Below are 15,479 nucleotides of genomic sequence, written 5' to 3' on the forward strand. Positions count from 1 at the left end.
ACACACCAGCAGTGTGAGGAGACCTGAAAGTGGCACATGGCATGAGACACTGTGGACCTGGCAGCAGCATGAGGAGGCGGTATATAGGGGCCCATGGCAGATTAGGGGCCTGGCAGCAGCTATGGGAGGCCCATAATCTGCCAGCACCCTATGTCAAAAAATTCTACACACCAGCAGTGTGTGAGGAGACCTGAAAGTGGCACATGGCAGAGTGTGGCGATGGAGACAGCAGCAATGGGAGGCCGTACAGGGACCCATGACAGACTCTGGACCTGGCAGCAGCATGAGGAGGCGGTATATAGGGGCCCATGGCAGATTAGGGGCCTGGCAGCAGCAATGGGAGGCCCGTAATCTGCCAGCACCCTATGTCAAAAAATTCTACACACCAGCAGTGTGTGAGGAGACCTGAAAGTGGCACATGGCAGAGTGTGGCGATGGAGACAGCAGCAATGGGAGGCCGTACAGGGACCCATGAGAGACTCTGGACCTGGCAGCAGCATGAGGAAGCGGTATATAGGGGCCTATGGCAGATTAGGGGCCTGGCAGCAGCTATAGAAGGCCCATAATCTGCCAGCACCCTATGTCAAAAAATTCAACACACCAGCAGTGTGAGGAGACCTGAAAGTGGCACATGGCATGAGACACTGTGGACCTGGCAGCAGCATGAGGAGGCGGTATATAGGGGCCCATGGCAGATTAGGGGCCTGGCAGCAGCTATGGGAGGCCCATAATCTGCCAGCACCCTATGTCAAAAAATTCTACACACCAGCAGTGTGTGAGGAGACCTGAAAGTGGCACATGGCAGAGTGTGGCGATGGAGACAGCAGCAATGGGAGGCCGTACAGGGACCCATGACAGACTCTGGACCTGGCAGCAGCATGAGGAGGCGGTATATAGGGGCCCATGGCAGATTGGGGGCCTGGCAGCAGCAATGGGAGGCCCGTAATCTGCCAACACCCTATGTCAAAAAATTCTACACACCAGCAGTGTGTGAGGAGACCTGAAAGTGGCACATGGCAGAGTGTGGCGATGGAGACAGCAGCAATGGGAGGCCGTACAGGGACCCATGACAGACTCTGGACCTGGCAGCAGCATGAGGAGGCGGTATATAGGGGCCTATGGCAGATTAGGGGCCTGGCAGCAGCTATGGGAGGCCCGTAATCTGCCAGCACCCTATGTCAAAAAATTCTACACACCAGCAGTGTGTGAGGAGACCTGAAAGTGGCACATGGCAGAGTGTGGCGATGGAGACAGCAGCAATGGGAGGCCGTACAGGGACCCATGAGAGACTCTGGACCTGGCAGCAGCATGAGGAAGCGGTATATAGGGGCCTATGGCAGATTAGGGGCCTGGCAGCAGCTATAGGAGGCCCATAATCTGCCAGCACCCTATGTCAAAAAATTCAACACACCAGCAGTGTGAGGAGACCTGAAAGTGGCACATGGCATGAGACACTGTGGACCTGGCAGCAGCATGAGGAGGCGGTATATAGGGGCCCATGGCAGATTAGGGGCCTGGCAGCAGCTATGGGAGGCCCATAATCTGCCAGCACCCTATGTCAAAAAATTCTACACACCAGCAGTGTGTGAGGAGACCTGAAAGTGGCACATGGCAGAGTGTGGCGATGGAGACAGCAGCAATGGGAGGCCGTACAGGGACCCATGACAGACTCTGGACCTGGCAGCAGCATGAGGAGGCGGTATATAGGGGCCCATGGCAGATTAGGGGCCTGGCAGCAGCAATGGGAGGCCCGTAATCTGCCAGCACCCTATGTCAAAAAATTCTACACACCAGCAGTGTGTGAGGAGACCTGAAAGTGGCACATGGCAGAGTGTGGCGATGGAGACAGCAGCAATGGGAGGCCGTACAGGGACCCATGAGAGACTCTGGACCTGGCAGCAGCATGAGGAAGCGGTATATAGGGGCCTATGGCAGATTAGGGGCCTGGCAGCAGCTATAGGAGGCCCATAATCTGCCAGCACCCTATGTCAAAAAATTCAACACACCAGCAGTGTGAGGAGACCTGAAAGTGGCACATGGCATGAGACACTGTGGACCTGGCAGCAGCATGAGGAGGCGGTATATAGGGGCCCATGGCAGATTAGGGGCCTGGCAGCAGCTATGGGAGGCCCATAATCTGCCAGCACCCTATGTCAAAAAATTCTACACACCAGCAGTGTGTGAGGAGACCTGAAAGTGGCACATGGCAGAGTGTGGCGATGGAGACAGCAGCAATGGGAGGCCGTACAGGGACCCATGACAGACTCTGGACCTGGCAGCAGCATGAGGAGGCGGTATATAGGGGCCCATGGCAGATTAGGGGCCTGGCAGCAGCAATGGGAGGCCCGTAATCTGCCAGCACCCTATGTCAAAAAATTCTACACACCAGCAGTGTGTGAGGAGACCTGAAAGTGGCACATGGCAGAGTGTGGCGATGGAGACAGCAGCAATGGGAGGCCGTACAGGGACCCATGACAGACTCTGGACCTGGCAGCAGCATGAGGAGGCGGTATATAGGGGCCTATGGCAGATTAGGGGCCTGGCAGCAGCTATGGGAGGCCCGTAATCTGCCAGCACCCTATGTCAAAAAATTCAACACACCAGCAGTGTGAGGAGACCTGAAAGTGGCACATGGCAGAGTGTGGCGATGGAGACAGCAGCAATGGGAGGCCGTACAGGGACCCATGAGAGACTCTGGACCTGGCAGCAGCATGAGGAGGCGGTATATAGGGGCCTATGGCAGATTAGGGGCCTGGCAGCAGCTATGGGAGGCCCGTAATCTGCCAGCACCCTATGTCAAAAAATTCAACACACCAGCAGTGTGAGGAGACCTGAAAGTGGCACATGGCAGAGTGTGGCGATGGAGACAGCAGCAATGGGAGGCCGTACAGGGACCCATGAGAGACTCTGGACCTGGCAGCAGCATGAGGAGGCGGTATATAGGGGCCTATGGCAGATTAGGGGCCTGGCAGCAGCTATGGGAGGCCCGTAATCTGCCAGCACCCTATGTCAAAAAACTGAACACACCAGCAGTGTGTGAGGAGACCTGAAAGTGGCACATGGCAGAGTGTGGCGATGGAGACAGCAGCAATGGGAGGTCTCCCATTGTCCCAACATGGCCCAAATAGTCCCAACATGGGCCCCCTGGCCACGCTTGACTTTCTGGCCACATAGTCGACATACGGCTACGTTTACTTCCTCGGGCGGCTTGACGAAAAATTGCCACACCGCCGAGTAGGAAACTTTGCCCCCGATACTCCTCACTGGCTGACTGCTGCTTCCTCTGTGCACACCGGCACCACTACTGGCCGTGGTGGTAGGCTGCAGTGGAGCTGGTGCTCTACTCCGTGGCCGTTTGGCTCCACTGACACTGCTTCCACTGACACTGCTGCGACCCTGCTGCTGTCTCCTGGGCAACCCACCGACTGTTTCGCTCACTGCCAAGCTGCCACCCTCTTCTCCTGATGATGCGGAAGAAATTGCCTGATGACGACGAGGCTGCCAAGTGCGATCAACCTCCTCATCATCAAGTAGGGTCTCCGCCTCACTACTAGCCCCCTCGGCTGCGTCTGGGTCAGGAGACAGACCTGTCTCTAGACCGGCTACCGGGCCACTCTCCTCGCCACTACTTCTTCGCCTAGCTGCTGAAAAGGCGGATGTCTCCCCCCGTTCCTGACCGCCCTCTGTTAGCTCTTCCTCACTGTACAGTGGGGCTGAGCCCACAGCATGCGATACTTCGCTTGGTGAGGGAACACCAAAGGACAGGGGCAGGTAGAGGACACGTGATTTCAGTGGGCTAGGTCCCGGGCCATGCCAACTAACGGTTGTGTCTGACGTACCCACCGACCGTTGGCTGTAGGTGTCAGAGGTGACCTGGGAAGAGGAAGACGACCGAGCTAACCAATCGACGACGGCAGGGTTGTCGGTGGAGACACGACCGCTGGATGACACCGGGAGCACTGGCCTCTGGCTGCGAATAGTGCTGCCTCGACCCCTTCCTCTGCTGCCACGTCTGCTCGCTCCTAAAACATTGCCTCCTCTGCCACTCCTCTGCATGTTGTCTGACATACTCTTTAATTAAACGATTATGTGTCCCTGAGTAACAATTCTGTGTCCCTGAGTAACAATTCTGTGTCTGTGCGAGTAACAATTCTGTGGCCCTAAGTAACAGTTCTGTGGCCCTCAGTAACAATTCTGTGTCCCTGATTAACGTTTCTGTGGCCCCAAGTAACAGTTCTGTGGCCCTCAGTAACAATTCTGTGTCTGTGCGAGTAACAATTCTGTGTCTGTGCGAGTAACAATTCTGTGGCCCTAAGTAAAGTTTCTGTGGCCCTAAGTAACAATTCTCTGGCACTCAGTAACAATTCTGTCTGTCCCTGAGTAACAATTCTCTGGCACTCAGTAACAATTCTGTCTGTCCCTGAGTAAAAATTCTGTGGCCCTAAGTAAAGTTTCTGGGGCCCTGAGTAACAATTATCTGGCACTCAGTAACAATTCTGTCTGTCCCTGAGTAACAATTCTCTGGCACTCAGTAACAATTCTGTCTGTCCCTGAGTAAAAATTCTGTGGCCCTAAGTAAAGTTTCTGTGGCCCTGAGTAACAATTCTCTGGCACTCCGTAACAATTCTGTCTGTCCCTGAGTAACAATTCTCTGGCACTCAGTAACAATTCTGTCTGTCCCTGAGTAAAAATTCTGTGGCCCTAATTAAAGTTTCTGTGGCCCTAAGTAACAATTCTCTGGCACTCAGTAACAATTCTGTCTGTCCCTGAGTAACAATTCTCTGGCACTCAGTAACAATTCTGTCTGTCCCTGAGTAACAATTCTCTGGCACTCAGTAACAATTCTGTCTGTCCCTGAGTAAAAATTCTGTGGCCCTAAGTAAAGTTTCTGTGGCCCTGAGTAACAATTCTCTGGCACTCCGTAACAATTCTGTCTGTCCCTGAGTAACAATTCTCTGGCACTGAGTAACAATTCTGTCTGTCCCTGAGTAAAAATTCTGTGGCCCTAAGTAAAGTTTCTGTGGCCCTGAGTAACAATTCTCTGGCACTCCGTAACAATTCTGTCTGTCCCTGAGTAACAATTCTCTGGCACTCAGTAACAATTCTGTCTGTCCCTGAGTAAAAATTCTGTGGCCCTAATTAAAGTTTCTGTGGCCCTAAGTAACAATTCTCTGGCACTCAGTAACAATTCTGTCTGTCCCTGAGTATCAATTCTCTGGCACTCCGTAACAATTCTGTCTGTCCCTGAGTAACAATTCTCTGGCACTCAGTAACAATTCTGTCTGTCCCTGAGTAAAAATTCTGTGGCCCTAAGTAAAGTTTCTGTGGCCCTGAGTAACAATTCTCTGGCACTCCGTAACAATTCTGTCTGTCCCTGAGTATGAATTCTGTGGCCCTAACTAGCGTTTCTTTGTCCCTAAGTAACAGTTCTGTGGCCCTGATTAACAATTCTGTGTCTGTGCGAGTAACAATTCTGTGGCCCTAAGTAACAGTTCTGTGGCCCTCAGTAACAGTTCTGTGTCTGTGCGAGTAACAATTCTGTGTCTGTGCGAGTAACAATTCTGTGGCCCTAAGTAACAGTTCTGTGGCCTTCAGTAACAATTCTGTGTCTGTGCGAGTAACAATTCTGTGTCTGTGCGAGTAACAATTCTGTGGCCCTAAGTAAAGTTTCTGTGGCCCTAAGTAACAATTCTCTGGCACTCAGTAACAATTCTGTCTGTCCCTGAGTAACAATTCTCTGGCACTCAGTAACAATTCTGTCTGTCCCTGAGTAAAAATTCTGTGGCCCTAAGTAAAGTTTCTGGGGCCCTGAGTAACAATTCTCTGGCACTCAGTAACAATTCTGTCTGTCCCTGAGTAACAATTCTCTGGCACTCAGTAACAATTCTGTCTGTCCCTGAGTAAAAATTCTGTGGCCCTAAGTAAAGTTTCTGTGGCCCTAAGTAACAATTCTCTGGCACTCAGTAACAATTCTGTCTGTCCCTGAGTAACAATTCTCTGGCACTCAGTAACAATTCTGTCTGTCCCTGAGTAAAAATTCTGTGGCCCTAATTAAAGTTTCTGTGGCCCTAAGTAACAATTCTCTGGCACTCAGTAACAATTCTGTCTGTCCCTGAGTAACAATTCTCTGACACTCCGTAACAATTCTGTCTGTCCCTGAGTAACAATTCTCTGGCACTCAGTAACAATTCTGTCTGTCCCTGAGTAAAAATTCTGTGGCCCTAAGTAAAGTTTCTGGGGCCCTGAGTAACAATTCTCTGGCACTCAGTAACAATTCTGTCTGTCCCTGAGTAACAATTCTCTGGCACTCAGTAACAATTCTGTCTGTCCCTGAGTAAAAATTCTGTGGCCCTAATTAAAGTTTCTGTGGCCCTAAGTAACAATTCTCTGGCACTCAGTAACAATTCTGTCTGTCCCTGAGTAACAATTCTCTGGCACTCAGTAACAATTCTGTCTGTCCCTGAGTAAAAATTCTGTGGCCCTAATTAAAGTTTCTGTGGCCCTAAGTAACAATTCTCTGGCACTCAGTAACAATTCTGTCTGTCCCTGAGTAACAATTCTCTGGCACTCAGTAACAATTCTGTCTGTCCCTGAGTAAAAATTCTGTGGCCCTAAGTAAAGTTTCTGTGGCCCTGAGTAACAATTCTCTGGCACTCCGTAACAATTCTGTCTGTCCCTGAGTATGAATTCCGTGGCCCTAACTAGCGTTTCTTTGTCCCTAAGTAAAGTTTCTGTGGCCCTCAGTAACAGTTCTGTGTCTGTGCGAGTAACAATTCTGTGTCTGTGCGAGTAACAATTCTGTGGCCCTAAGTAAAGTTTCTGTGGCCCTAAGTAACAATTCTCTGGCACTCCGTAACAATTCTGTCTGTCCCTGAGTAACAATTCTCTGGCACTCAGTAACAATTCTGTCTGTCCCTGAGTAAAAATTCTGTGGCCCTAAGTAAAGTTTCTGTGGCCCTGAGTAACAATTCTCTGGCACTCCGTAACAATTCTGTCTGTCCCTGAGTAACAATTCTCTGGCACTCAGTAACAATTCTGTCTGTCCCTGAGTAAAAATTCTGTGGCCCTAAGTAAAGTTTCTGTGGCCCAGAGTAACAATTCTCTGGCACTCCGTAACAATTCTGTCTGTCCCTGAGTATGAATTCTGTGGCCCTAACTAGCGTTTCTTTGTCCCTAAGTAACAGTTCTGTGGCCCTGAGTAACAATTCTGTGTCTGTGCGAGTAACAATTCTGTGGCCCTAAGTAACAGTTCTGTGGCCCTCAGTAACAGTTCTGTGTCTGTGCGAGTAACAATTCTGTGTCTGTGCGAGTAACAATTCTGTGGCCCTAAGTAACAGTTCTGTGGCCTTCAGTAACAATTCTGTGTCTGTGCGAGTAACAATTCTGTGTCTGTGCGAGTAACAATTCTGTGGCCCTAAGTAAAGTTTCTGTGGCCCTAAGTAACAATTCTCTGGCACTCAGTAACAATTCTGTCTGTCCCTGAGTAACAATTCTCTGGCACTCAGTAACAATTCTGTCTGTCCCTGAGTAAAAATTCTGTGGCCCTAAGTAAAGTTTCTGTGGCCCTAAGTAACAATTCTCTGGCACTCAGTAACAATTCTGTCTGTCCCTGAGTAACAATTCTCTGGCACTCAGTAACAATTCTGTCTGTCCCTGAGTAAAAATTCTGTGGCCCTAATTAAAGTTTCTGTGGCCCTAAGTAACAATTCTCTGGCACTCAGTAACAATTCTGTCTGTCCCTGAGTAACAATTCTCTGGCACTCAGTAACAATTCTGTCTGTCCCTGAGTAACAATTCTGTGGCCCTAATAACGTTTCTGTGGCCCTAAGTAACAATTCTCTGGCACTGAGTAACAATTCTGTCTGTCCCTGATTATGAATTCTGTGGCCCTAACTAGCGTTTCTTTGTCCCTAAATAACGATTCTGTGGCCCTCATTAACAAGTCTGTGTCCCTGAGTAATGGTTCTCTGTCCCTAAGTAACTTTTCTCTGTCCCCAATTATCGTTTCTGTGGCCCTAACTCTGTCCCTGTCCCTAGTACAGAGCGGTCTGCCTCTGTTCAATAACTGCAGGCAAATGAAGAATTCCAAAATGGCCGCTATTTATAGCTCGACCATTACACAGTGCTGGCTGGCTGGCTGCTGATTGGCTGATGCGATCACATGTAGTTGAGGAATGCATTATGGGTCAGCGCGCCTTGTCTGCGCGCCTTCCCAGACATCCCCGCTCCGTCGCCGCACATGTCAGCCGCCATTTTCTGAAAAATTTCGATTCGCGCGTCCGAATTAGGCTATTTTTCGGATTCGGCACGAATCGAAATTTTTCCGATATTCGACTCGAATTCCACTTCGGATACTTCGATTCGCTCATCTCTACCGGTAATAAAAAGCCAGCCCGATCTGAGGTGTGCGCTACAAAGATATAAATCCCCTTTGTGTGTGTCAGATGCCTTTGCAAACCCAGATATCACCTTGTAAAAGTTGTAGTGACATCATGATTTTACTGTATATATCTTGCGCAGAGAGCAGAGATGTGGGAGGACCCCAGCAGGCTCCACCCACTACAGCCTACGCCTGCAGACCAGTCACCCTGCACAAGGAGAGAGAGCAGCAGTGACCGGTCTTTATTACAGGAAGCTCCTACCCAGAGGTACAGATTCACACTGGATTACAGTACAGATCTGGAAGAAATACACCAAGGACACCAAGATTTAAGTACGATTACACATGCCTCTTGTACTTGGACAATATCTGCTTAGCCTGGGGTTCAGCATGAAGAGGAACGTCAGTCCCCCGATAATTTGGTGTTGCCCCTCCTTACATGGGCCGCCATCTTTGAATATCTCACAAGTGAGCAGATGTGCTAGGGCCGGTACACGACAGAGACGCAGTCCAGATGCGTTTCTGCATATACGTTTTTTTATGCATTCCAGTTCATTTTTTCTTTAATCTTTTTTTTAAACAGGGACTTTTTTTTCTGTTTTGTTTTACCACATTCCAGTATATTTTGTGCAGAAAGAATGCAGCCTGGTATAGTTTTTTTTTCTGTAACCGAAACTGGAAGCACTGATGTGAACTATGACATTGACAACCATGTAACCTACTTTTGGTACATTTTGGATGAAGGAAAAAAGCAACTGAAACGCATGTAGTGTGAACTGGCCCTTAAAGTCTCTGCCAAGTCATTGGCACCCAGCAGAGACGTGTGCATTCTTGGGGGCTACCCGTGGATGTTGGACTTGAGATCTGCGGCATTTGTGTATTTGCACACACCCTCACTGATGTGCTTATATCTCTGCTGGGTCCCAAAGACCTGCAACACATCTATTCACGTGCAGAATGCTGTGGGGCACATTTTAAGCCATCTGTTGGAATAGCATGCAGTAACATGAAAATGTTTGGGTAGAAAGGGTACAATAAATAACCTGTGTTTGATACATAACAAAAAAGAATTGAAAATGCACATCTCAGAATATGTGTTAAACAGGGGCTGTGTGGTCACTACAGGACTACATCTCCCAGCATGTCCCTTCATACAGGGACCGTGCGGTCACCGCAGAACTACATCGCCCAGCATGTCCCATCCTACAGGGACCGCGCGGTCACCGCAGGACTACATCTCCTAGCATGTCCCTTCATACAGGGACCGTGCGGTCACCACAGAACTACATCTCCCAGCATGTCACATCGTACAGGGACCGTGCGGTCACCGCAGAACTACATCGCCCAGCATGTCCCATCGTACAGGGACCGCGCGGTCACTGCAGGACTACATCGCCCAGCATGTCCCATCGTACAGGGACCGCGCGGTCTCCGCAGGACCACATCTCCCAGCATGTCCCATCGTAGAGGGACCGTGCGGTCATCCGCAGAACTACATCTCCCAGCATGTCACATCGTACAGGGACTGGGCAGTTACCGCAGAACTACGTCTCCCAGCATGTCACATCATACAGGGACTGGGCGGTCACCGCAGAACTACATCTCCCAGCATGTCACATCGTACAGGGACTGGGCGGTCACCGCAGAACTACATCTCCCAGCATGTCACATCGTACAGGGATTGTGCGGTCACCGCAGAACTACATCTCCCAGCTTGTCTCATCGTACAGGGTTTGCACGGTCACCGCAGAACTACATCTCCCAGCATGTCACATCGTACAGGGTTTGCACGGTCACCGCAGAACTACATCTCCCAGCATGTCACATCGTACAGGGTTTGCACGGTCACCGCAGAATTACATCTCCCAGCATGTCACATCGTACAGGGACTGGGCGGTCACCGCAGAACTACATCACCCAGCATGTCACATCGTACAGGGACTGTGCGGTCACTGCAGAACTACATCACCCAGCATGTCTCATCGTACAGGGACTGTGCGGTCACCGCAGAACTACATCTCCCAGCATGTCTCATCGTACAGGGACTGTGCGGTCACCGCAGAACTACATCTCCCAGCATGTCCTATCATACAGGGTTTGTGTGGTCACCGCAGAACTACATCTCCCAGCATGTCCCATCATACAGGGACTGTGCGGTCACCGCAGAACTACATTTCCCAGTATGTCACATCATACCGGGACTGTGTGGTCACCGCAGAACTACATCTCCCAGCATGTCCCATCATACAGGGTTTGTGTGGTCAGTCCCAGCATGTACACCTCTAACAGTGACTGTTGTCAGTTTGTTTCATGACCTGGCAGAACCCACCCCAGATATCCCCGCAGTGACACCTTACCAGCTCTGACCCCGCACACCAGCAGTCCCTCCAGCACACACAGCACCAGTAACGCCACCATGGTACTACCAAGTTCTCGGAATCCTGACATCACAAAGTTCCACCCTCTAGGGTGTGGGAATATCATCAACAGGTGAAGTACACAGAACACAGCTGATCCATCAAAGTTTATTTTTAGTCCTCATGCACACTGGATGTTTTTACAGCGGCTGTTTTTGGCTTTTGACGGTTTTTTTTCTACAGTCAGTAAACCCCCCAGCATGTTATCCTATGTGTCCATGTACACATAGACTGTAATCAACATTTTTTTGGCTGGGACGTTTTTTGGCTGGAAAAAAACCCAGGACTAGTGAACTTTGAGAGATTTTTAGCTGTAAAAACGCTCTAACACTGAAAAGTAAACGCGGTAAAACCTGCGTTTTTGGACTTCTTTTGACCAAAAAAAAGTTTTTTGGTAAAAAAAACCCACTAAAAACGCAAACGAGGAAAAACGAGGGAAAACACTGCTAATCGCGGCAAAACGCTGCTAAACGCTAATGCAAAAACACTAATAAAAGCTGAAATAGTCACATTTTTAACATTTTTAATTTTTGACTTTACACAGCTAACGTTATCAAAACGTCCCGTGTGCATGAGGACTAAGAGTGAGAGCCACGTGGATGGGCCTTCCCCGCCTGCAACAGACTCAGCCTGGAAAACATGGAAACTCCAACAATACATTTCTCATATTAGCTCCCTTCTGGTCTATCAAATATACCATTGGCAGTGTTTTGTTCTATCTGTCCAACAAGTCCAAAAAAATATATACCTGTCCATCCAGCCAGAAATCTTGTGAGCTGACAAATTCCTGTTCTGCCTCTGGACTGTTATCAGATAGCATTGTTCCTTTCTGTCTCTGTGGACTACAAAACACCTCCCCCTGGTATGAAGAAAGGGAGTTGGTGTGTAGTCTGAATTCACTGCCATTCCTACGGTGACAACACTGCTCAGTGTGGTTGTCACCCTAGGACAAGAAGTGTGTCGATGGCAGGATTACCAGTGTAGTGCTACGTCCCATAAGGGCTGCTGATTTTTACCTGGTTCTTCCACAAAAGGTACAGAGGCTGCCCGTTTACACAGGCAACAGTCCATTCACACTGGCTCCAATGAACAGTCTAGAGCAGGGGTCTCCAAACTGTGGTCCATAGGCCAGATGCGGCCCTTTACTTGCATTTATCTGACCCTTGGGGCACTATTCCTCCTACTGATACCGGGCACTATTCCATCCACTGACACTAACAATAGGGCCATTATTCTCTCCACTGACACCAACATTGAGACACTGTTTCTCCCATTGATATCAACAATGGGCCACTATTCTTCTGACACCAATGATGGGGCACTATTCCTCCCACTGACACCAATGATGAGGCACTATTCCTCCTACTGACACCAATGATGGGGCACTATTCCTTCCACTGATACCAATGATGGGGCACTATTCCATCCACTGACACCAACAATAGGGCCATTATTCTCTCCACTGACACCAACAATGAGACACTGTTCCTCCCACTGATATCAACAATGGGCCACTATTCTTCTGACACCAATGATGGGGCACTATTCCTCCCACTGACACCACTGATGGGGCACTATTCCTTCCACTGATACCAATGATGGGGCACTATTCCTCCCACTGATACCAACAATGGGGCACTCTTCCATCCATTGACACCAACAATGGGCCAACATCCTTCCCTATTGACACCAATGATGAGACACTTTTCTTCCCACTCAGTCCAACAATAGAATACTATTTCTCTCACTGATACCAACAATAGGCCAGTATTCTTCTGACACCAATGATGGAGCACTATTCCTGCCACTGACACCAATGATGGGGCATTATTCCTTCCATTGACACCAACAATGGGGCACTATTCCTCCCATTGACACCAACAATGGGGCACTATGTCTCTTATGCCAATGAAGGGACTTTATTCCTCCCACTGACACCAATCATGGGGCACTATTCCTCCCACTGACACCAATGATGGGCCATTATTACATCCTTTGACACCAATCATGATGCACTATTTTTCCCACTGACACCAAAGATGGGGCAATATTCCTCTTACTTACACCAAGGAAAGGGTGCTATTCCTCCCATTAATACCAATAATGCGGCAATAACAATTCCAGCCACTAATACCAATGGTGGGACACTGTTTCTCTTCCTACCAACCACAGGCGCTATGTAATTCTTAATCCCATTGACTATTATGCCTGAAGCATTGTTTAATTCCAATAATGCCAGGACATTATCTATTCCCACACTCTGGCCCCGCTAAAGTCTGAACGACAGTAAACTGGCCCTTTGTTAAGAAAGTCTGGAGACCCCGGGTCTAGAGGATGTCTTTTTAAGGTTTGTTACTTAAAGAACTCCAACAGCGAAAGAGGGAACTAGTCTCTCCTGGTAGTAGTAGTGGCTGAAGCTGAAAGCCATGGGACAAGTCTTTGGGCATCTGGTTACCTTATACCATGAACAACTACTGATACCCAGTGCAACTTCCAGCACACAGTCAAAGGGATCAATTTAAGGTCACAACTCACAAGTCCCTAAGGCAGCTGCCTCCTTTCAGCTTCCTCTGGACAAGCACCTCTCAAGACCAGATTCCCTGTGGCAATCAGCTGAGTAAAGTCCATTTTGAAACTAGTGACACCAGTGGCGGAAATACTAGGGTACCAACGATCACACTTACGAACGGGCCCTGGCATTCTGCCACTGGGCTTGGAGGTAAGGGCCCCGGGCTCGGAGGGAAGGGCACCCAGCCAAAGGTCAGGGAGACCTTCACTGTTTCTTGCCCTGGGGCTCTGAAGGTTCTAGCTATGCCTCTGGTCTTAGTATCTCTGAGGCCTCTGGAGCAGTTGTACCCTCCTGGGGGGAAAGAACCCTGCTCTCCAGTGTCTCAGACCATTTATCTCCATTCCAGCCCCCTGTTAGACACTAAATCTCCAGGGAATGGTTGGAACCCGATAAATATTCAGAATGGTTGATTTCAAAGTGGTTAAAGTGGATCTTAAAGTGGTTTGGCTTTTTTTTTAAATAAGAAACATGCCATACTTACCATTCTGTGCAATGGTTTTGCACAGAGCAGCCCCAATCCTCTTCTTCTCGTGTCCCCAGCCAGCGATCCTGGCTCCTCTCCCTTTACCAGTGCCCCCAATAGCAAGCCACTTACTATGGGGGCACTGGTGCATGCTCACTCCCGAGCCCAGCTCTATGCATCCATAAGGCACATAGAGCCGTGGCTCAGCCCTGCCCCCCCACTCTCTCCTCATTGGCTCACAGGCTGTGATTGACAGAAATAAGAGCCAATGGCTTTGGCCAATGAAGAGAGGGAGTCCCGAGACAGCCGAGGTTCTCATGTACATCGCTGGATCAGAATCGTGCTCATGTAAGTATAAGGGGGGCTGTGGGGCGGGGCCGCTGATTGGGGGGTATCACCAGGCTACCTGTAGGGGGCACACAGTGGGAGCCAAACAGCAAGGGGATCTGTGTAGCGGGGTGGAGGGATGATTACAGAACGATGCACTGTGCCTGCGTCTCTCCCTCCAGCAGCTGAAAGATGGTTTCTCCCTCGCACCAGCTTATTGCTGCTACAGAAACAGACAAAGCCCATCATTCTGTGATCATCCCTCCACCCCTCCGCACAGATCCCCCTCCCTATGCTGCCTATATTTGATCCCCCTCCCTCTCACGTGTGACCGGCCCAGCCCCTCTCCCTGCAACGCCTGCTCTAAAGTTTGGTGTGCTGAGTGTTTGTTACCTCTGTAAATTTGTTTATCTGCACGCTCTGATCTTTCCCCTTCCCAGTCCCATCGATTGTGCTTTGTTTAACCGCTTCCTGACTGCCCTATAGCAGAACTACTGCTACAGGGCGGCAGGGCTGCATAAAATCATGTATATATACGTGATTTTGTATTTCCAGGTAGGCGGCTTCAGCTGTCAATCACCAGGTCCTGGCCGGAAATTCTCTGCCGGCACCCAGTGATCGCTGAGCATCACTGACAGGGGAGAGGTCTGTATGTAAACAATACAGATCTCTCCCCTGTCAGCTCCAGCACGGTGCTTTGTAGGGTTCTGCACAGAAGAGCCATACAAAGAAGTGTGCTTACATTTTAAAGCACAGCACACAGTAAAACACACAGTACACAATTAACCCTTTGATCACTGCGTTATTTTAACTGACAATTGTGCAGTCATGCAACAGTGCACCCAAGTGAAATCTACATCTTTTTTTCCCACAAATAGAGCTTTCTTTAGGTGGTATTTGATCGCCTGTGTGTTTTTATTTTTTGCGCTATAAACAAAAAAAGACTGACAATTTTGAGAAAGAAACATTATTTTTGACTTTTTGCTATTAAACGTATCAAGTAAAACAATTTTAAAAAATAAAATTTCATCATAAATTTAGGCCAAAATGTATTCTGCTACATGTCTTTGCTAAAAAAATATCCCAATACGTGTAAATTAATTGGTTTACATGAAAGTTATAGCGTTTACAAATGGCGGTATAGATAATGGGATTTTTTTTCTTTAACTAGTAATGGCGGTGATCAGCGACCTATAGCAGGACTGTGGGACTGCGGCGGGCATTCTGACAATGGGTGGAACTGACTTGGCATCACTGACATCCCCAGTAACACCAATACAGTGACCAGTGCTAATAAAAAGCACTGACACTGTACAAATGGCA

General features: G+C 49.0%; 1 long non-coding RNA gene across 1 annotated transcript in view; it reads right to left on the reverse strand.

Annotated features, from left to right (window-relative positions):
• The window catches only part of LOC149463534 (uncharacterized), a 32,649-nt gene extending 21,793 nt beyond the window's left edge, over positions 1 to 10,856 (reverse strand). The window contains exon 1 of the long non-coding RNA XR_016312436.1: positions 10,738 to 10,856. This is a non-coding gene — a long non-coding RNA (uncharacterized LOC149463534). The remainder of the gene's footprint in view (positions 1 to 10,737) is intronic.
• Between the last annotated feature and the right edge of the window lie 4,623 nt (positions 10,857 to 15,479).

The sequence above is a fragment of the Staurois parvus genome, unplaced genomic scaffold (genome assembly GCF_062004578.1).
Source record: "Staurois parvus isolate SC_StPar_1 unplaced genomic scaffold, SC_StPar_1.0 ptg000154l, whole genome shotgun sequence".
NCBI classification, from domain to species: domain Eukaryota; kingdom Metazoa; phylum Chordata; class Amphibia; order Anura; family Ranidae; genus Staurois; species Staurois parvus.